Raw genomic sequence first — 21,981 nt, 5'->3', positions numbered from 1 at the left:
CCGGTTACTCGTCCTACCCCGGTGACCTGGTTCCTTAATGACGTACTCAAATTGGCTTCTGATACCATTAACAGTTCTTGTGATTACATGCCCCTTCTCAGGAAAACACTTTTCCTAGTGAGCTTGGCTTCCGGGGCAAGAATTTCTGAATTGGCAGCCTTGTCGAGAGACCCGGGTCATATTGACTTTCTGCCTTCAGGAGAGGTCCTTCTTTCTCCTAACAAATTCTTTTTGGCTAAGAATGAAGACCCTCAAAACAGATGGACCTCCTGGAAAATTGTTCCCCTCACGCAAGATCCGTCGCTGTGCCCTGTCACTACTCTTAGGTCTTATTTATCCCGGACCTCCTCTAACTCCTCGGGGCCTCTATTCGTTAGAGAACAAGGCGGTACCATTACTATTAAAGGGATCAGGCAACAAATTTTGTATTTTATTAAACAAGCTAACCCTGACTCTTTTCCTCTTGCACATGATATCAGGGCGGTTGCCACCTCGGTGAACTTCTTTCACCACATGAATTTTACAGACCTTTCCAGGTATACAGGGTGGAAATCACCGTCAGTGTTCAAGAAACACTACCTTAAACATTTGGAAGCCCTAAAATTTTCTACAGTAGCCGCAGGGAGCGTAGTTACTCCCAAGTAACTCACAGGTTAATGCCTTGACTCTTTATCTCCCTCTTACCTGCCTCATTTATACCCTATTGTATTCGTTGGTCTCGCACCTGAATACTGTTATTATATTTGTAAATTTTTATGCTCCTGAGTATCTGTATATATTATCACTCACGGCATTATTATACCTACCTTATTGGATTTATGTTCATATTTAAGATACCCTTATAATTGTTTTTTGGTACTCATCTCTGATTAAAGCATCCTGTATTTCCCTTACGCTTATGTTTTTTCCTTTATTTTGCAAGTTTGGTGACATTTTTCTCTTGTATAGATTCACTGGGCGGCACAGGTTCGAGCCCAGAAAAGGGATTTTGACGTAGGAAAAATCTATTTCTGGGCGAAGGACCTGTGCCGCCCAGTGAACCCTCCCAGCTCCTCTCCCTTGGAGTCCCCAAACTTTGGGTGCTAAGGAGTTGGGTTCTGAACGGATGCATTGTTAGTAGTACCGAGTGAGGTTGAACGGCTCTCCTCTATTGGGGTTCTCTGTCGTGGATTAATCTAAATAGTGCGGGACCTCTGGAATATACGCCCAATTTTATACCGACACCAATAGGTGAGCGAGCTAGTTAACCTAGCACTCCTTTACATTTTTTCTCTGGTATATTTAGCAGTAAATTACCTAAGAATAAGTGCTAAATGGAGCTTATTCACTGGGCGGCACAGGTCCTTCGCCCAGAAATAGATTTTTCCTACGTCAAAATCCCTTTTTCATTCTGGCTTATGTTATACGAAACCCTCCGGGTTCGGTTGGCGGTTCTTAGCTACAGTTCCGCCCCCCCTATTATTTTATAACATTTCCTATGATGATATATGATGATTAAATATGACAGATCACTACCCCGGAGTCCCTAAATGAATTGGTATTGGATATACTTTTATTTCCCGGCCCGGGGCCTACCCCGCCCCGGGAAATCAGACACCATGTGTCTTAATTCCTTGTTATTGCATCCTTTTTTATGCTCCCGGCTCGACCGGAATGGATTGCTATACTTTAGTTTCAAGTTAGACTTATGTTTAGGCCCGGGTCCTCCGGTCCCGCCCCTACGTAAGAATATTACAGTTAAGCTCTAACCTTGTGTTAGACCTATGTTAGGCCCGGGTCCTCCGGACCCGCCCCTACCTAAGAATATTACAGTTGAGCTCTAATCTTGTGTTAGACCTATGTTAGGCCCGGGTCCTCCGGACCCGCCCCTACTTAAAGAATATTATAGTTAAGCTCTATTCTTGTGTTAGACCTATGTTAGGCCCGGGTCCTCAGGACCCGCCCCTACTTAAGAGAATTACAGTTTCTCATATACTCTTCTTTTTATAGATGGTGCATTGTCTGACGCCGGCCTGTGCAGCTGTTCTGCACCAGCCTTGTGGCCACTCCGTCTGCCGATCTCACGCCCCTTGTGGGGTTCAACTGAAAGACGTTGTGGTATGGCACCCGGATAACTGTGTGATTTGCTTCGACCTCATCACTACCCTTGGATCTGACTCGGTGAGTCCCGTTGGCTATGTTGCCTTCTTATTTATTTTACTATTAGTAAGATATCTATGGTCTTGAAGGACCATTGGGAGTCTTCCCTTTTATAATTCACACTATTATTTCAGGCATCCCCGGAGCAAAAGTCTGCGGCTCGGGCCACACTGAAGGTGTGGGTTGGTGGGTTTGCCCGGAATGTGAAGTCTAAGCGGCCGTACGTCCTATTTGAGGACTACTGCACCATGGTTTACCCCAACGCCAAGTCGTCAGCTGCTGTGGCTAGGCATGTGGCAGCTCCCATCATTGCCCACATTGATGCCACTATAACGGGTCTCATCGACCCAGAGCAAGATCCATCGGACGCCCCCGGAGGTCTGGAGGACAATGTTGCCTCCATGAACCTGGACGTCGAACCAATGTTACTAGACGAGCCGGATACAGGTAGGGTGGTAAGTGAGGCAGGTGTGTCCGGCGCTGAGATTCCTATCCTCAGCCCCGCTCTTTCTTCTTCTTCTGATCGCTCTTCTTTTCATGGATTTTCTGGGGACCGTGATTCGTCTCAACGATCATACCCGGTTCCCCCTAAGGATAAGTCTACTTCAAGAACCTTACCCAAAGCTCGCAAGCCTCACAAGACTTCTCATGGCTCTAAACAAAGTACAAACCTGTCATCAAAGGTCTCTGGTTCCTCCTCTAAGTCTCACGACCCGGGAGTTCATTCCGCCCCTCCTGCTGCTAGCCCGGGCCTTTCCGAATCAGCCATGCTTCGCATCGTGTCGGAGATGCAGGCAAAGATGGTTTCGGAGATGCAGTCGAGGATGGACACGATGTTCTCTAACTTCGGTCAGAGACTTGGGGCTTTAGAGCAAGGAGCTCCGGAGAGAGTCCAAAGCTCTCTCATCCCGGATGCCTCTAAACTCCCGCCGTTTGCCAAGAACAACCCCTGGCGTATGGCTCTTCATTCCCCGTTCTCAGACGGAATGTTGACTTTGGAGGGCCTTGGCTCTCGTCCTCTAGAGGACTTTGAATTCTTTCCTCCCGGTCTGGCATTTCCATTTCATGGTTATGCCAGGCTTACCGAGGAAGCTTTAGTTCGATTAGACAAGGTTCCCAAAGAGACGGTCATCTTCCCGAAGGAGCAAGCCCAATCTGTTTGGGCCAGATTTTTGAACGACATCGGCTGCATTAACACCATGCTGACGCCTTATAAAAGCTCCTTTACGATGTTCTTAATGGACAAGAACACCTTGACTCCATGCGTCAATAAGGTGGCAGAGCTTGCCTTCCAATATGCTCTGGAGGAGAAGCCCTTGCCTCCCATCCGAGAGGTGGATCCAATCTCCCTCCTTCTTCCTTCAGGCATTGAGTGTTGGGACAACGTCCGTACCACCTTTACCTCTGGCGAGCTTGCAGCAGACTGTGCCTCAGTTTTGTTTAGTGAGAGGCTTCCCCGTCTCCCGGAATCCCTCATTAAACAGGAATATGATTCCCGTCTACATGTGGGCCGTACTCTAAACTTGGCCACATCCACGGAGTCGATAGCCTTGACTTACGATACGGAGAGTATTTTTAAGTCTCTCAACAAGGCTACGTTACAGTCTTTATATTATGACTTGTATGACTTCGCTACTGCTAAACGCAGATGTCGCAAGCATGTCCTAGCTGAGGCGACGATTAGGCATGAACCTAATAAGCTCATCCGGTCCTCCTGTTGGGGTTCAAATCTCTTCCCCGAGGATCTCGTAGAGGAAGTCTTGGCGGAGGCCACTAGGGTTAATCAGAGCCTTAAAGCCCGTTGGGGTTTGACCCCTAAACGCAAATATGACCCCGCAAATTATCAAGCCCGGGGTAGGAAGAAGCTTAGACCATATACCTCCACCCAGTTCAGGCAACAGCAGAGTGCTTCATCCAACTTCCGGCTGCCTCTTCCTCCATCTTCTGTTGTCCCTGCACAGCCTTCCACCTCTCAGGCTCCTTCGGATGACTATGTCACCGTTCTGCTCCCTAAGAGCCAGCTTTCTGGTGCCTCCGCCACTTCTCCTGCCTTTAATCAGTCTTACGAGGCTCATAGCTCTTCCCAGAGTTATGGTAGAGGTAGAGGCTACCACCGTGGTTCTAACCAGAACAAAGGCAGGGGAAGAGCTTTTCGCAGAGGAAAGAACTTCCGAGGCGGACGTGGAGGCAACTCCTCAAACTAATACTGAGGTGCAGCAGGTAGGGGGGAGGCTCTATGCCTTCCGCAACAAATGGAGGTTCAGTCCCTGGGCGTTCAGTATCATCTCCAAGGGACTGGGGTGGAGTTGGATTCAAGGACCTCCTCCTCCGAACAAATTTCGTCAACATTCCACTCCGGACCTGGTCGAATTTGTCCAGGATCTTTTACAAAAGAACGCCATACAAGAAACGAAACATCTGAAGTTTCAAGGTCGGCTGTTCAGTGTCCCGAAGAAGGATTCAGACAAGAGAAGAGTGATTCTAGACCTATCCCTTCTCAACTTATCCATTCAATGCGACAAGTTTCGAATGCTTACCGTCTCGCAGGTGCGGACCTTACTTCCCCGTGGGGCCGTCACCACCTCTATCGATCTTACAGACGCCTATTATCACGTCCCGATAGCGAGACACTTCCGTCCGTACCTAGGCTTTCGCTTAGGGGACAAAAGTTACTCCTTCAAGGTGATGCCTTTCGGGCTCAACATCGCCCCAAGGATCTTCACAAAGTTAGCAGAAGTCGCTGTTCAGGAACTCAGGAATCAAGGGATTCAAGTAGTAGCCTATCTGGACGACTGGCTCATTTGGTCAGACACCTCCCAAAATTGCCTAAAAGCCACTCACAAAGTCATCCATTATCTTCAATCTCTAGGCTTCCAGATCAACTTCAAGAAGTCCCGTCTTCTTCCAAAATCGAAGTTCCAATGGCTCGGCCTGCAATGGGATCTTATATCTCATACTTTGTGTCTTCCCAGACCCAAGAGGTTAGAGATTGCAAGGAACACCAAACGATTTCTCAAAGACAAAGTAAGTTCCAGACGACTCCAAGAGAGGATTCTGGGGTCCCTTCAGTTTGCCTCAGTGACGGATCTTCTTCTGAAGGCAAAATTATAAGATATCAATCGTGTCTGGCGTTCGAGGGCGAACCGGAAGCTCCGGGACAGGAAAGTCCGCCTTCCTCCCATTCTACGGGAAAGACTTCTTCCTTGGACAAGAGCAAACAGTCTGTCAAAGTCAGTTCCCCTTCGATTTCCGCCTCCGGAATTAATCATTCACACGGACGCATCCTTATCAGGTTGGGGCGGCTATTCTCAGCTCAAGAAAGTTCAAGGTCTTTGGACTCCCTTGTTCCGCCAATTTCACATCAATGTGCTAGAGGCCATGGCAGTTCTTCTAACCCTGAAACGTCTCGCTCTTCCCAAGAAACAACACCTTCGTCTGGTCCTCGACAGCGAAGTGGTGGTCCGCTGCCTCAACAGAGGCGGGTCAAAGTCAGGGCCTCTGAACCATGTTCTAGTAGCCATATTCTCCCTAGCAGCCTCGAACCGTTGGCATCTTTCAGCTGTCCACCTGGCGGGAGTCCGGAATGTAGTGGCAGACGCCCTGTCCCGGACCTCCCCTCTAGAATCGGAATGGTCACTCGATCTAAAGTCATTTCGGTGGATTCTCTCTCAGGTTCCCGGTCTCCAAGTGGACCTCTTCGCCACGGAATCCAACCACAAATTGAGAGTATATGTGGCTCCCAATCTAGACCCTCAGGCTTACGCCACAGACGCCATGTCACAGAATTGGGACACCTGGGAAAAGATTTATCTCTTTCCCCCGGTGAATCTTTTGCTGAAAGTTCTAGACAAACTGAGATCCTTCAAGGGACAAGTAGCCTTGGTCGCACCCAACTGGCCCAAGAGCAACTGGTATCCTCTCCTACGAGAGTTGAGACTATACCCTCACCCGATACCCAATCCGGTTCTGTCTCAGATAGTACAAACACGCGTTGTGTACGCTTTCTCAAACATTCAGAGCGCCCTAACTTTATGGACTTTATGAAGTTTGCGGCTATGCATGGTGCCAATATTGATCCTCAAAACACCTTGTTCCTAGAATCGGATAAACGGGATTCCACCATCCGCCAGTATGACTCTGCAGTTAAAAAGTTGGCAAAATTTTTAATAGACTCAGACGTGAACTGTATGAACTTGAACCTTACAGTCACTTTCTTTAGATCTTTATTAGAATCAGGTCTGGCAGCCAATACTATCACCACTATTAAATCGGCTCTGAAAAAGATCTTCCTAGTGGGTTTTAACATAGACTTAACCGACTCTTTGTTAGCTTCAATTCCGAAAGCTTGTGCCAGACTGAAACCGGTTACTCGTCCTACCCCGGTGACCTGGTTCCTTAATGACGTACTCAAATTGGCTTCTGATACCATTAACAGTTCTTGTGATTACATGCCCCTTCTCAGGAAAACACTTTTCCTAGTGAGCTTGGCTTCCGGGGCAAGAATTTCTGAATTGGCAGCCTTGTCGAGAGACCCGGGTCATATTGACTTTCTGCCTTCGGGAGAGGTCCTTCTTTCTCCTAACAAATTCTTTTTGGCTAAGAACGAAGACCCTCTAAACAGATGGTCCTCCTGGAAAATTGTTCCCCTCACGCAAGATCCGTCTCTGTGCCCTGTTACTACTCTTAGGTCTTATTTATCCCGGACCTCCTCTAACTCCTCGGGGCCTCTATTCGTTAGAGAACAAGGCGGTACCATTACTATTAAAGGGATCAGGCAACAAATTTTGTATTTTATTAAACAAGCTAACCCTGACTCTTTTCCTCTTGCACATGATATCAGGGCGGTTGCTACCTCGGTGAACTTCTTTCACCACATGAATTTTACAGACCTTTCCAGGTGTACAGGGTGGAAATCACCGTCAGTGTTCAAGAAACACTACCTTAAACATTTGGAAGCCCTAAAATTTTCTACAGTAGCCGCAGGGAGCGTAGTTACTCCCAGGTAACTCACAGGTTAATGCCTTGTCTCTTTATCTCTCCCTCTTACCTGCCTCATTTATACCCTATTGTGTTCGTTGGTCTCGCACCTGAATACTGTTATTATATTTGTAAATTTTTATATACTCCTGAGTATCTGTATATATTATCACTCACGGCATTATTATACCTACCTTATTGGATTTATGTTCATATTTAAGATACCCTTATAATTGTTTTTTGGTACTCATCTCTGATTAAAAGCATCCTGTATTTCCCTTATGCTTATGTTTTTTCCTTTATTTTGCAAGTTTGGTGACATTTTCTCTTGTATAGATTCACTGGGCGGCACAGGTTCGAGCCCAGAAAAGGGATTTTGACGTAGGAAAAATCTATTTCTGGGCGAAGGACCTGTGCCGCCCAGTGAACCCTCCCAGCTCCTCTCCCTTGGAGTCCCCAAACTTTGGGTGCTAAGGAGTTGGGTTCTGAGCGGATGCATTGTTAGTAGTACCGAGTGAGGTTGAACGGCTCTCCTCTATTGGGGTTTCTGTCGTGGATAAATCTAAATAGTGCGGGACCTCTGAATTATACGCCCAATTTTATACCGACACCAATAGGTGAGCGAGCTAGTTAACCTAGCACTCCTTTACATTTTTTCTCTGGTATATTTAGCAGTAAATTACCTAAGAATAAGTGCTAAATGGAGCTTATTCACTGGGCGGCACAGGTCCTTCGCCCAGAAATAGATTTTCCTACGTCAAAATCCCTTTTTTCAATATTAATCTTACCCGGTGATCATGTAGCTGCAACTCTGTTGCCCGACAGAAAAAACCTAAGGGAGGGATACGCCAGCGATCGCTATACAGGTGGGGGTGTACAACAACAGTGCCCTCTGTCGAGTAGGTACTCCAGTACTTCTTGTCAACAAAGAACCAATTTTTCCTCTGTCGTGCCACCGGCAAGACCTACTTGATACGCTGTTGTTTCTGGAGTTGATTTCACGCTTTTTGGTGATGTATTCTCTCTAGATATTAGCTTTCGCTGTTCAGGAGTTTTTATCATTACCTTATCAAGCTTTATTGATTAGATTTTGGATTATTTGTTGACGACTTGGATAGATTTTGGATTCCCCCCTTTGACTAATTCAAGATGTCTGACCCTACTCAAGTCCCCAAGTACAGGCAGTGTAGCGCTAGGGACTGTTCTAGGCGTCTTCCGAAGGCCTCTATAGATCCTCACACCGTTTGTTCCAATTGTAGGGGTAAATCCTGTCAATTGGAAGATCGATGTGAGGAATGCGCTGGGCTTTCGGAATTCGATTTTAATGAATTCCTTAAGAATGCACGTAGGCTAGAGAAGGATAGGATCAGGAGGAGTTCGTCTCGCTCTTTTGATTTTTCCTCTCCCCATGCCCCACAACCTATTCCTTCCCCTGTAGTGGTGACACCCGACCCTTCTACTAGCTCTCATCAACCCTCGATGGCGGACATGATGCGTGCCATTCAGGCTCTTGGTGACCGAGTCGAGTCATTAGCGAATGACCGCAATCAACTCTTGGCCGACGTCAAAGAGTTGAAGGAGAAAAGTGCAGTGGGAAGTGTAGTGAGTGCAAGTGCTGTGAAAAGTGTCAGTGTCAGTGTTACGCATGAGGGTGCATCTGTTCGTGCCAGTCGTCCTCCCAGTCCGGGACCTCTTGCAAGCTCCCAAGCCCAGGGGAGAAGCAATGTCGAGGGACCAAAGGGTTCGACAGGCCTTGATCAGCGTACGGATGTACCCTCAGTGGTTGCGGACGTATCTTGCAGAGATCGTCCCATCCACAAACAGACGAGTGAGCCCATTCATTCCTCGTCCGTGGAAGAAGTTTCTCGTCAGAAACGCTGGACTAAGGTCTCACGACCTCTCAAGCGCAAGGTCCCTTCCGAGCGAGTCCAACGGGCCAGGTGTAGCCACTGGGTCAGTTCGGACTCGCCGCAGTCTTCCGAAGACTGCACACCTCCCAAGAGAGGTAGAGTGGTTCCGCAGCAGGCAATCACTCCGTCTGTTGCCGCACCAACCACTGTAGACCCTAAGTGGTCTATGCTGCAGTCTATGCAGACTCAGCTAGCTTCCTTCATGCAGGAGTATCGTGCTGAGAAGGTTGACGCTGCACCCGTTAACCTACAACCTGCCACGGTTGTGCGCTCAGCAGACACTGCGGCTGCCTGCTCCCACACTCCGGCTGTGAGAGCTCCTCCACCGATGCGCAGTCGACCCTGCCAGACGCATGTTGACGTTAGCCGACGTGCGGCACCCTCCGTTGACATGCGTGAGCTACCGCATCAGCAGTGGGAAGGTGCTGTCAAGCTGCCGTGTTTTGACGCAATGTGGCAGTCTCCGCAACCCACGGCAGTCCCCACCACGCACCACCACTCCGCTTTTGTTGTTGCCAGCTCTCAGACTGACCAGCAGCGGCATGATGTTGGATCCAGTGCAGCTACGCATGCACCCGTGCTGCCGGATCCAGCCGTTCAGCTTTCTTCTCCTCCTTTGCCGCTTCCTCCTCAGCATTCGGATGAAGGAATTTCTGATGACGACGAAGCTGCGCGTTTGGACGATCAACACTCCGACATAGAGGAACCCAAGACTTCGCCTCCCTCCTTAGACTTTAGGAAAGTCCTTGCCCTGTTTAAGGAGTTGTATCCGGACCAGTTTGTGTCTGCAGCCCCACGCTCACCTCCCTCTGAGTTCGCTTTAGGCATGCAGTCAGCAGCTCCTGCCTTTACGAAGCTCGTACTCGCGCGCTCATCCAAGAGAGCCTTAAGAGTACTGGGAGAGTGGTTGCAGGCCAAGAAGCAACTTGGGAAGACATCCTTCATCTTTCCACCGACCAAGCTTGCTTCCAAATCTAGCGTCTGGTATGCCACGGGAGAAGATCTCGGCTTGGGAGTTCCTGCCTCTGCCCAGGGCGACTTCTCAAGTCTGGTAGACTCTCCCCGCAGACTGGCTATGAGACGCTCCAAGATTTGCTGGACCTTTTCGGATATGGACCATCTTTTAAAGGGAGTTTTCCGAGCGTTTGAGATCTTCAACTTTCTGGACTGGTGTTTGGGAGCGTTGAGCAGAAAGACCTCCCCTTCGGATAAGGACTCTGCCATGCTCATCATGTCATGCATGGATAAAGCCATTCGGGATGGGTCTGGCGAGCTTGCGGCTTCGTTTGTGTCGGGAGTTCTCAAGAAGCGAGATCACCTTTGCTCCTTGTCGGCGGGGATCACACCATGTCAAAGGTCAGAGCTGATGTTTGCTCCGCTATCCAAGTATCTCTTTCCTGAGGAGCTGATCAAGGGGATTGCCGCCTCGTTGATCCAGAAGAATACCCATGACCTGGTGGCGTCATCCGCACGTAAAGTCACAGCTTTACCTTCCGTGCCTAGACCTAGGATGGACACACCAGCGTCTAGGTTCATTCCGCCCTTTCGTGGCAGAACCTCCAGCAGAGGAGGTACCCGTGCCGATAGTCAACGTGGCAAAAAGAAGAAGGGTTCCAAGTCCTCAAAAGGCAGAGTCTGACTGCCATCTTCTCCAGACAGCAGTGGGAGCCAGGCTCAAGAACTACTGGCAGGCCTGGGAGAACGGGTGCAGACGCTCAGTCTGTGAAGTTGCTCAGAGAGGGGTACAGTATTCCATTCTTGCGCAAGCCCCCTCTAGCAACAACTCCCATCGACCTCTCTCCCAGGTACAGAGAGGAGGACAAGAGGCTAGCTTTACAGCAAGAGGTGTCTCTCTTGCTACAAAAGGGAGCGGTAGTCATAGTCCGGGACCATCAATCCCCGGGCTTCTACAACCGTCTCTTCTTAGTAGCGAAGAAGTCAGGAGGGTGGAGACCGGTGCTAGACGTCAGTGCTCTAAATGTCTTTGTCACCAAGCAGACGTTCACCATGGAGACGACGAAGTCGGTGCTAGCATCGGTCAGGAAGGAAGACTGGATGGTCTCGTTAGACCTAAAGGACGCGTACTTTCACGTCCCCATCCATCCAGATTCCCAACCTTTCGTAAGGTTCGTCTTTGGGAAGGTGGTTTACCAGTTCCAAGCCCTGTGCTTTGGCCTGAGCACGGCACCTCTAGTGTTTACCAAACTGATGAGGAATATTGCCAAATTCCTACATTTAGCAGACATCAGAGCCTCCCTCTATTTGGACGACTGGCTTTTAAGAGCTGCGTCAAGTCGTCGCTGTCTGGAGAATCTCAAATGGACTATGGATCTGACCAAGGAATTGGGTCTCCTGGTCAATTTAGAAAAGTCCCAACTCGTCCCATCCCAAACTATAGTCTATCTAGGTATGGAGATTCGGAGTCAAGCTTTTCGGGCTTTTCCGTCGGCCCCCAGAATCAGTCAAGCCCAAGAATGCATCCAGAGCATGCTGAAAAGGAACCGATGTTCAGTCAGACAGTGGATGAGTCTAATAGGGACGCTTTCATCGCTGGACCAGTTCATCGCGTTAGGGAGACTCCACCTCCGACCCCTTCAGTATCACCTAGCTGCTCACTGGAGAAAGGACATGACGCTAGAAGCGGTCTCAGTTCCTATATCCGAAGAGATGAAGTCTACACTGACTTGGTGGAAGAACAGCATTCTTCTCAAGGAAGGTCTACCACTGGCTGTTCAGACCCCCGACCACCTTCTCTTCTCGGACGCATCGGACATGGGCTGGGGTGCGACACTGGACGGTCGGGAATGCTCGGGCACGTGGAATCCGGATCAAAGAGCACTACACATCAACTGCAAGGAGCTACTGGCAGTTCATCTGGCCTTGAGAAGCTTCAAGTCCCTCCTTCTAGGCAAGGTGGTGGAGGTGAACTCCGACAACACTACAGCCTTGGCGTACATCTCCAAGCAAGGAGGGACTCATTCGAGGACGTTGTTCGAGATCGCAAGGGACCTCCTCACCTGGTCAAGAGATCGAAAGATATCGCTTGTAACGAGGTTCATTCAAGGCGACATGAATGTCATGGCAGACCGCCTCAGCCGGAAGGGTCAGATCATCCCTACAGAATGGACCCTTCACAAGAATGTTTGCAACAGACTATGGGCCCTGTGGGGTCAGCCCACCATAGATCTGTTCGCTACCTCGATGACCAAGAGGCTCCCGAATTATTGCTCACCGATCCCGGACCCAGCAGCAGTTCACGTAGATGCCTTTCTTCTGGATTGGTCCCATCTAGACCTTTATGCGTTCCCCCCGTTCAAGATTGTCAACAAGGTACTGCAGAAGTTCGCCTCTCACGAAGGGACAAGGTTGACGTTGGTTGCTCCCCTCTGGCCCGCGAGAGAATGGTTCACCGAGGTACTGCAATGGCTAGTAGACGTTCCCAGGACTCTTCCTCTAAGAGTGGACCTTCTGCGTCAGCCGCACGTAAAGAAGGTACACCCAAGCCTCCACGCTCTTCGTCTGACTGCCTTCAGACTATCGAAAGACTCTCAAGAGCTAGAGGCTTTTCGAAGGAGGCAGCCAGAGCGATTGCTAGAGCAAGGAGGACATCCACTCTCAAGGTCTACCAGTCAAAATGGGAAGTCTTCCGAAGCTGGTGCAAGGCGAATTCAGTATCCTCAACCAGTACCTCTGTAACGCAGATAGCTGACTTCCTTTTACACCTAAGGAAGGTAAGATCCCTATCAGCTCCTACGATCAAAGGTTACAGAAGCATGTTGGCAGCAGTCTTCCGCCACAGAGGCTTAGATCTTTCCAACAACAAAGATCTACAGGACCTCCTTAAGTCTTTTGAGACCTCAAAGGAGCGTCGTTTAGCCACACCAGGTTGGAACTTAGACGTGGTTTTAAGGTTCCTGATGTCAGCAAGGTTCGAACCGCTTCAATCAGCCTCTTTTAAAGATCTCACTTTGAAGACTCTTTTCCTCGTTTGCTTAGCAACAGCTAAAAGAGTCTGTGAGATACACGCCTTCAGCAGGAACATAGGATTTACATCTGAAACGGCTACATGTTCCTTACAGCTTGGTTTTTTAGCTAAAAACGAACTCCCTTCTCGTCCTTGGCCCAAATCGTTCGAGATTCGAAGTCTGTCCAGTTTGGTTGGAAACGAACAAGAGAGAGTACTTTGCCCAGTAAGAGCTCTTAAGTACTATTTAAGACGTACGAAGCCATTACGAGGACAATCAGAAGCTTTATGGTGTTCTATTAAGAAACCTTCTTTACCGATGTCGAAGAACGCAGTTTCTTATTACATCAGACTTTTGATTAGAGAAGCCCATTCTCATCTGAATGAGGAAGACCATGCTTTGCTGAAGCTAAGGACACATGAAGTTAGAGCTGTCGCTACTTCAGTGGCCTTCAAACAGAACCGTTCTCTGCAGAGTGTAATGGATGCAACCTATTGGAGAAGCAAGTCAGTGTTCGCATCATTTTACCTTAAAGATGTCCAGTCTCTTTACGAGAACTGCTACACCCTGGGACCATTCGTAGCAGCGAGTGCAGTAGTAGGTGAGGGCTCAACCACTACATTCCCATAATCCCATAACCTTTTTTAATCTTTCTCTTGAAATGCTTTTTATTGTTGTTTTTGGGTTGTACGGAAGGCTAAGAAGCCTTTCGCATCCTGGTTGATTTGGCGGGTGGTCAAATTCTTTCTTGAGAAGCGCCTAGATTAGAGGTTGTGATGAGGTCCTTTAGTATGGGTTGCAGCCCTTCATACTTCAGCACCTAGGAGTCGCTCAGCATCCTAAGAGGATCGCGAGGCTCAGTAAGGAAGACGTACTTAAAAAGGCAGAGTAATGGTTCAAGTCGACTTCCTTACCAGGTACTTATTAATTTTATGTCTGTTATTTTGAATAACTGCTAAAATGAAATACGGGATACTTAGCTTCTAATGTTAACATGTATGCTGGTCTCCACCCACCCCCCTGGGTGTGAATCAGCTACATGATCACCGGGTAAGATTAATATTGAAAAATGTTATTTTCCTTAGTAAAATAAATTTTTGAATATACTTACTCGGTGATCATGAATTAAAGGACCCTCCCTTCCTCCCCATAGAGACCCAGTGGACCGAGGAGAAAATTGGTTCTTTGTTGACAAGAAGTACTGGAGTACCTACTCGACAGATGGCGCTGTTGTTGTACACCCCCACCTGTATAGCGATCGCTGGCGTATCCCTCCCTTAGGTTTTTTCTGTCGGGCAACAGAGTTGCAGCTACATGATCACCGGGTAAGTATATTCAAAAATTTAATTTACTAAGGAAAATAACATTTTTCTTAACTATTTCTCCACAATATAAAAAAATAATCTGTTTTTTCTTAACTATTGTAGTATCTTGCTTTTTCAACTAGTGTTGTAACTATGCTAGTAGTAGTAATAATACCCAATAATTATTAAAATAATGAAAAATTTTGTAATGAAAATTTTGGCTTCTTTGCCTCACAATCAAGAAGGAATCTTTTAAATGGCTCATAAAAGAGTCGGCGACGTCTGGCTCATTGGTCATTTTATACAGTATGACTTCAACCTTCTATAGTAAGATTAAGTAAACAGCTAAAGTGTGAATATAAATGATGGCAAAATATCTACCTAATGAATGCAGTTTCTCTATTGCTGTTCTCTACAGTACAGTATGTAAATCTTTATATGAATATTTTCTTTTTTGCAGAGTGAGTATCCAACATGTCCTGAATTAACTCACGCAAACAGCACCGTGGTCTGTGATGACAAGAGTTTCATGAGCTACATTGGCACCTCTGGTATATCATATGAGGAAATGATCTCCCAGTACCAATTTTGGTTATACCTCATATGCATCATCATCGCCTGGTCAGGGTTTGCCGTCACGGTTGTGATGTCTGATACATTGTGCTTCCAGCTCCTAGGTGAGTCATTCAGCTCATTTGTTTTTTCATTCTTGAATTGAGAGGGACATTTTGACACTCTTGATTTTAAAACATCACCTCTTGATAATGCCGTGAATGATTGAATCTCAGTTTCAACAATTTTCTGTAAGAGAAAACTATTTTCATGTCATAGAACATGGCAGGAGTTTTTCATCTGAAATAAGGAGGTTATGGAGGTGATGAATTTTTTAGATTTAGTGGGTTTGTAGAAGCTCTTAAAACCTTTTAAAAAGAGTGCAAATGTGGGAATATTGCAAGACCTTATAATGATAATGTTAACTTAATTTTATGTACAGTACAGTATTTCCATGATGGTGGTTTTCACTACTACAGGTGGTCGCTGACTATGACTCTGTCATAGATAGGGACCGAGAGCCACGTCGTAAGTCGAATCAAACTCAAAAAGTGAAGTTTCTGTAGATTTATCATGATGCATCGTGATTCGGCAACCATTTCAATCATATTCTATAATTATTTTCTTATTATTTCATTTTCTTGTTTCATTGGATATCATATGTTTTATTAATGCATTTTTGTATTCTAAATTTCAGTTTCGGAAGCATTTTACCAATCAAGAATTACTTAATATTTTGTTTACCTATGGTTATGATCAGCTGACCTGAAGGTCCCGCTACCGTATCGAAAGATGGCATACATACGAATGGCACATTTTTTTGTATAATTTCTTAACTTATTCAAAATATCTTCATGATGAATATTACAAGAACACCAACATGTTACAGGAAATCACAGTTTTTATACAGTTTGTTTTAGCCATTATTATTAGGTATCATGCGAAAACGTTCTCGCTCTTTCTCTTTGCGTGCGTGTGTATGTGTGCTTGCGCGCATACGGGTAGTTCATTTTTAAAGCTTCATACAGTATAGTATTAAATTTGTAGCTCATTATTAAGCCTTCTTATTTCATTAGCCATTATTGTGTTTAATTATGGTTTATTAAAGCATGTTTATATTCATTTTTTTGAATTTCTTGAGCATTTCAATAATCAACAATTACTTTTGATTTAATTTCAGTTGGCATAAGCTGATCTCAAGGTCACGTTGCTGTTTTGCAATTATGCGCACATACAGTACAAATAACAACGGAGTTGTTTATATAATTTTCTTAACATTGGAAATCTGTTCATAATGAATATTACATCAGCACCAATGTGTTATAGGCTATCACAGTTTCCATACAGTTCATTTATAGACCTTATTATTAATTATCATAGGAATACACACACACACTCTCTCTCTCTCTCTCTCTCTCTCTCTCTCTCTCTCTCTCTCTCTCTCTCTCTCTCTCTCTCTCTCTCTCTCTCTCTCTATTTCTATTTTTAATAAACTTAAATCTTCATATTTCTGTGGACATTATTAGAAATTCTTTGTATCATTATTCGATGTTCCGATTATGGGAATATTATTAATGCATCGAAAGGAAATCACCTGATTTACTACTCGCCTTCTGCCAGAAATATGTCATCAGACTTTTTTTCTTAAATTTACGGTTAGTTGTACTATTCTCATAACTACTGGTACAGACCACTAAAATTCTTTATATCATTAATTGGTGTTTCAATGATGGGAATGCTGTAATAAGATTACTCGGTAACACGGCGAAAGGAAATCATTCAGTTTGCTAGCGCGCTTCTGCCAGAAATATGACGTAACAAGACACGTGACATAAACTCTACAAAGAATGACTCGCAAAATATGTAAATCCCTTTTGTTTTTTCTTGCAAGAATTGAAAGAAAATGCTAACTTACCAAGCAAATGTATCCATTTTGATAATGTAAAACGAAATCTACTATTTTTTCAGAAAATATTGTCCTATTAGTGTACTTTCTTTAAATAGATATCGATCTATTATCAGAGTTTAAATAAAACTAGCGCAGAGTCAAATTGACGCTAAGTAGTACTCATAACAACCGATAAAGACCCATAAAATACTTTTTTCAATATTAAACTTAGCCGGTGATTATATAAGCTGCAGCTCTGCTGCCCGACAGAAAAACTCTACGTTCAAAATATGCCAGCGATCGCTATGCAGGTAGGGGGTGTTCATCAACAGCGCCATCTGTCGAGCAGGTACTCAGTACTCAAAGTAAACACAGAACTCAATTTTCTCTCTGTCGTGCCACCGGCAAGACCTACTAAATTCGCTGTTGCTTACTGGATTGGTTTTCACATATTTGGTGAAGTACACATTTCTAGTTTTGAGCTTTCGCTTTGCAGACGTTATCTTCAATACTTCCTTGCAATCTTTTATTGATTTTGGATTATTTGTTGACGACTTTGGATAGATTTTGAATTCCCCTTTGACTATTTCAAAATGGCTGACCCTTCTCAAGTCCCTAAGTTTAGGAAATGTAATGCCAGGGACTGTTCAAGGCGTCTTCCGAAGGCCTCTATCGATCCTCACACCGTTTGTTCCAATTGTCGGGATAAGGCCTGTCAATTGGAAGATCGATGTGAGGAATGCGTTGGGCTTTCGGAATTCGATTTCATCGAATTCCAGAAATACACACGTAGGCTAGAGAGAGATAGAGTCAGGAGAAGTTCATCTCGCTCCGTTGATATTTCCTCTCCTCATGCCCCACAACCTATTCCTTCCCCTGTAGTGGTTGCTCCTGATCCCCCTTCTAGCACTCAACAACCTTCGATGGCAGATATGATGCGTGCCATCCAGGCTCTGGGTGAGAGAGTCGAGTCATTGGCGAGTGACCGTAACCAACTCATGGCAGACGTCAAGGAGTTGAAGTGTAAGAGTGCTGTGGGTAGTGACAAAGTGAGTGGTAGTGTTGTGGAAAGTGTTATAGATAGTGTTGCGCTTGAGGGTTCGTCTGTTCGTGCCTGTCGTCCTCCCAGTCCGGGACCTCTTGCAAGCTCCCAAGCCCAGGGGAGAAGCAATGTCGTACGACTAAAGGGTTCGAGAGGCTTTAATCAGCGAACAGACGTTCCCTCCGTGGTTTCGGGCGTATCTAACCAAGATCGCCCCACCCACACGAAGACGAGAGAGCCCATTTATTCCTCGTCTGCGGAAGAGGTTTCTCGAAAGAAACTATGGACCAAGGTCTCGCGGCCTCTTAAGCGTAAGTCGGTCCCTTCCGCGCAAGTCCAACGGCCCAGTTGTAGCCACTGGGTCAGTTCGGACTCGCTGCAGTCTTCCGATGACTGCACACCTCCTAAGAGAGGCAAAGCAGTAACGCATCAGGCAGTAACACCGCCTGTTGCCGCACCTGCTACTGTAGACCCTAAATGGTCGTTGCTGCAGTCCATGCAGACACAGTTAACGTCATTGATGCAGGACTTTCGTGCGGAGAAGGTTGACGCTGCACCAACCTCTAGCCTACAACCACCCACGGTTGTGCGTCCAGTGGACGCTGAGGCTACCTTCTCCCGCACTCCAGCTGTGAGAGTCCCGCCACCCATGCGTTCCAGTGTACCCTACCAGCCGCATGTTGACGTTCAGCGACGCACGGAACCTTCCGTTGACGTTCGCGAGTTACAACAACAACCTAAGTTGTTTTGTTTTGACGCGGTGCGTCAACCTCCGCAACCCAGTGTGGTTACCACTACTCGCCCACAGCAGACTAGACAGTCAGGAGTAGACGCTTTGCGCCCCCGCGCTGCTATGGTTGTTGCCAGTTCACAGACTGGGCAACAGTTCCATGACGTTGCGTCCGGTCCAGTCACGCATGCACCCGTGCTGCCGGACTCAGCTGACCAGCCGATTCCTACTCCTTTGCCGCTTCCTCCTCAGTTTTCAGATGATGGACTCTCTGATGATGACGACGCTGCACACATTGACGACCCGCATACGGACATCGACGAACCCAAGACCACGCAACCCTCCTTGGACTTTAGGAAAGTTCTTGCATTGTTCAGGGAGATGTATCCTGATCAGTTTATTTCTGCGGCCCCACGTTCGCCTCCATCTGAGTTCGCTTTAGGCACACAGTCATCCGCGCCTGCCTTTACGAAGCTCGTCCTCGCCCGCTCTTCTAAGAGAGCTTTACGGGTGTTGGGAGAATGGATGCAGTCCAAAAAGCACCTTGGGAAGACAGCATTCACGTTTCCCCCTGCGAGACTCTCTTCCAGATCGAGCGTCTGGTATGCCACGGGAGAAGTTCTCGGCTTGGGAGTTCCTGCCTCTGCCCAGGGCGACTTCTCAAGTCTAGTAGACTCTCCCCGCAGGCTAGCCATGAGACGCTCTAAGATTTGTTGGTCTCCGTCAGACTTAGACCATCTGTTAAAAGGAGTGTTCAGAGCCTTCGAGGTTTTTAACTTTTTGGATTGGTGTTTGGGAGCGTTGAGCAGGAAGACCTCCCCTTCTGACAAGGAAACTTCCATGCTCATTATGTCCTGCATGGACAAGGCCATACGTGACGGATCCAGTGAGCTTGCGGCTTCGTTCGTTTCCGGGGTCCTCAAGAAACGGGAAAACCTTTGCTCGTTCCTGTCAGCTGGAGTAACACAGTGTCAGAGATCGGAACTTCTTTTTGCTCCCCTCTCAAAGTGCCTCTTCCCAGAGGAATTGATAAAGGAGATTGCTACCTCCTTGATTCAGAAGGACACCCATGACCTGGTTGCGTCCTCTGCCCGCAAAGCCACCCCTTTGCCTACCGTATCTAGACCCAGGATGAACACTCCAGCGTCCAGATTCATTCCGCCCTTTCGTGGCAGAGCCTCCAGCAGAGGAGGTGCTCGTGCCGAAAGGGGACGCGGAAAGAAGAAAGGTACCAAGTCCTTTAAAGGCAGAGTCTGACTGCCACCCTCTTCAGACAGCAGTGGGAGCCAGACTCAAGAACTTCTGGCAGATCTGGGAGAAAAGGGGCGCAGAAGCACAATCTGTGAAGTTGCTAAGAGAGGGGTACAAGATCCCGTTTGTCCGCAAACCCCCTCTAGCAACGTCTCCCATCGATCTCTCTCCCAGGTACAAAGAGGAAGACAAGAGGATAGCCTTGAAGCAGGAGGTGTCTCTCTTGCTACAAAAGGGAGTGGTAGTCAAAGTCCGGGACCATCAATCCCCGGGCTTCTACAACCGTCTCTTCTTAGTGGTAAAGAAGACAGGAGGGTGGAGACCGGTGCTAGACGTCAGTGCGCTGAATGTCTTTGTCACAAAGCAGACGTTCGCCATGGAGACCACAAAGTCAGTTCTAGCAGCGGTCAGAAAGGAAGACTGGATGGTCTCTTTAGACCTAAGGGACGCATACTTTCACGTCCCCATCCACCCAGAATCCCAACCTTTGCTGAGATTCGTTTACGACAAGGTTGTCTACCAATTTCGAGCCCTGTGCTTTGGCCTAAGCACGGCTCCTCTTGTTTTTACGAGGCTGATGAGGAATATTGCCAAATTCCTGCATTTAGCGGATATCAGAGCCTCCCTCTATTTGGACGACTGGCTTCTAAGAGCGTCTTCCAGTCGTCGCTGTCTGGAGAATCTAAAGTGGACTCTAGATCTGATCACGGAATTGGGTCTCCTGGTCAATATGGAAAAGTCCCAACTGGTCCCATCCCAAACTATAGTTTACTTAGGGATGGAGATTCACAGTCAAGCTTTTCGGGCTTTTCCGTCGGCCCCCAGAACAAGTCAAGCCCAGGTATGCATCCAGAACATGCTAAAGAAGAAACGTTGTTCAGTCAGACAGTGGATGAGTCTGATAGGGACACTATCATCCCTGGAACAGTTCGTTTCATTAGGGAGACTACACCTCCGTCCCCTGCAATTTCATCTAGCTGTTTACTGGGAAAAGGACAAGACGCTAGAAGCGATCTCGATCCCCATTTCCGAGAAGATGAAGTCAACACTGACTTGGTGGAAGGACAGTATCAACCTCAGAGAGGGTCTGCCCCTGGCTGTTCAGACTCCCAACCACAGTCTCTTCTCGGACGCATCGGACACGGGCTGGGGTGCGACACTAGACGGTCGGGAATGCTCGGGAACGTGGAACTCGAATCAAAGAGCATTACACATCAACTGCAAGGAGCTACTGGCAGTTCATCTGGCCTTGAAAAGCTTCAAGTCCCTCCTTCAAGGCAAGGTGGTGGAGGTGAACTCGGACAACACTACGGCCTTGGCGTACATCTCCAAGCAAGGAGGGACCCATTCTATGACGTTGTACGAGACCGCAAGGGACCTCCTCACCTGGTCAAGAGATCTAAACCTCTCTCTAGTAACGAGATTCATACAAGGCAATATGAATGTCATGGCGGATTGCCTCAGTCGGAAGGGTCAAATCATCCCAACAGAATGGACCCTTCACAAGGATGTGTGCAAGAGACTATGGGCCACCTGGGGCCAACCTACCATAGATCTCTTCGCAACTTCAAGGACCAAGAGGCTCCCAATATATTGCTCACCGATCCCGGACCCAGCAGCAGTTCATATAGATGCCTTTCTACTGGATTGGTCCCATCTAGACCTTTATGCATTCCCCCCGTTCAAGATTGTCAACAAGGTACTGCAGAAGTTCGCCTCTCACGAAGGGACAAGGTTGACGTTGGTTGCTCCCCTCTGGCCCGCGAGAGAATGGTTCACCGAGGTACTGCAATGGCTGGTGGACGTGCCCAGGACTCTCCCTCTAAGACTGGACCTTCTACGTCAGCCACACGTAAAGAAGGTACACCCAGACCTCCACGCTCTTCGTCTGACTGCCTTCAGACCATCGAAAGACTCTCGAGAGCTAGAGGCTTTTCGAAGGAGGCAGCCAGGGCGATTGCTAGAGCAAGGAGGACATCCACTCTTAGAGTCTACCAGTCGAAGTGGGAAGTCTTCCGAAACTGGTGCAAGTCGGTATCAGTATCCTCAACCAGTACCTCTGTAACCCAAATAGCTGACTTCCTATTATACCTGAGGAAGGAAAGATCTCTTTCAGCTCCCACGATCAAAGGTTACAGAAGCATGTTGGCAACAGTCTTCCATCACAGAGGCTTAGATCTTTCTAACAACAAAGATCTACAGGACCTTCTTAAGTCTTTTGAG

At 47.3% G+C, this 21,981-nt stretch overlaps 1 protein-coding gene and 1 pseudogene across 1 annotated transcript in view; both read left to right on the top strand.

The window, feature by feature from the left end:
• Window positions 1-21,981, top strand: part of LOC137625415 (leishmanolysin-like peptidase) — a 362,803-nt gene that overhangs the window by 136,697 nt on the left and 204,125 nt on the right. The window lies entirely within an intron of this gene.
• LOC137625424 (major facilitator superfamily domain-containing protein 6-like) overlaps window positions 1-21,981 on the top strand; it is a 139,319-nt pseudogene that overhangs the window by 91,834 nt on the left and 25,504 nt on the right.

This window comes from Palaemon carinicauda, chromosome 32, assembly GCF_036898095.1.
Source record: "Palaemon carinicauda isolate YSFRI2023 chromosome 32, ASM3689809v2, whole genome shotgun sequence".
NCBI classification, from domain to species: domain Eukaryota; kingdom Metazoa; phylum Arthropoda; class Malacostraca; order Decapoda; family Palaemonidae; genus Palaemon; species Palaemon carinicauda.
The sequence above is the reverse complement of the archived record's forward strand: the minus strand, read 5'-3'. Positions and strand labels throughout refer to the sequence as shown.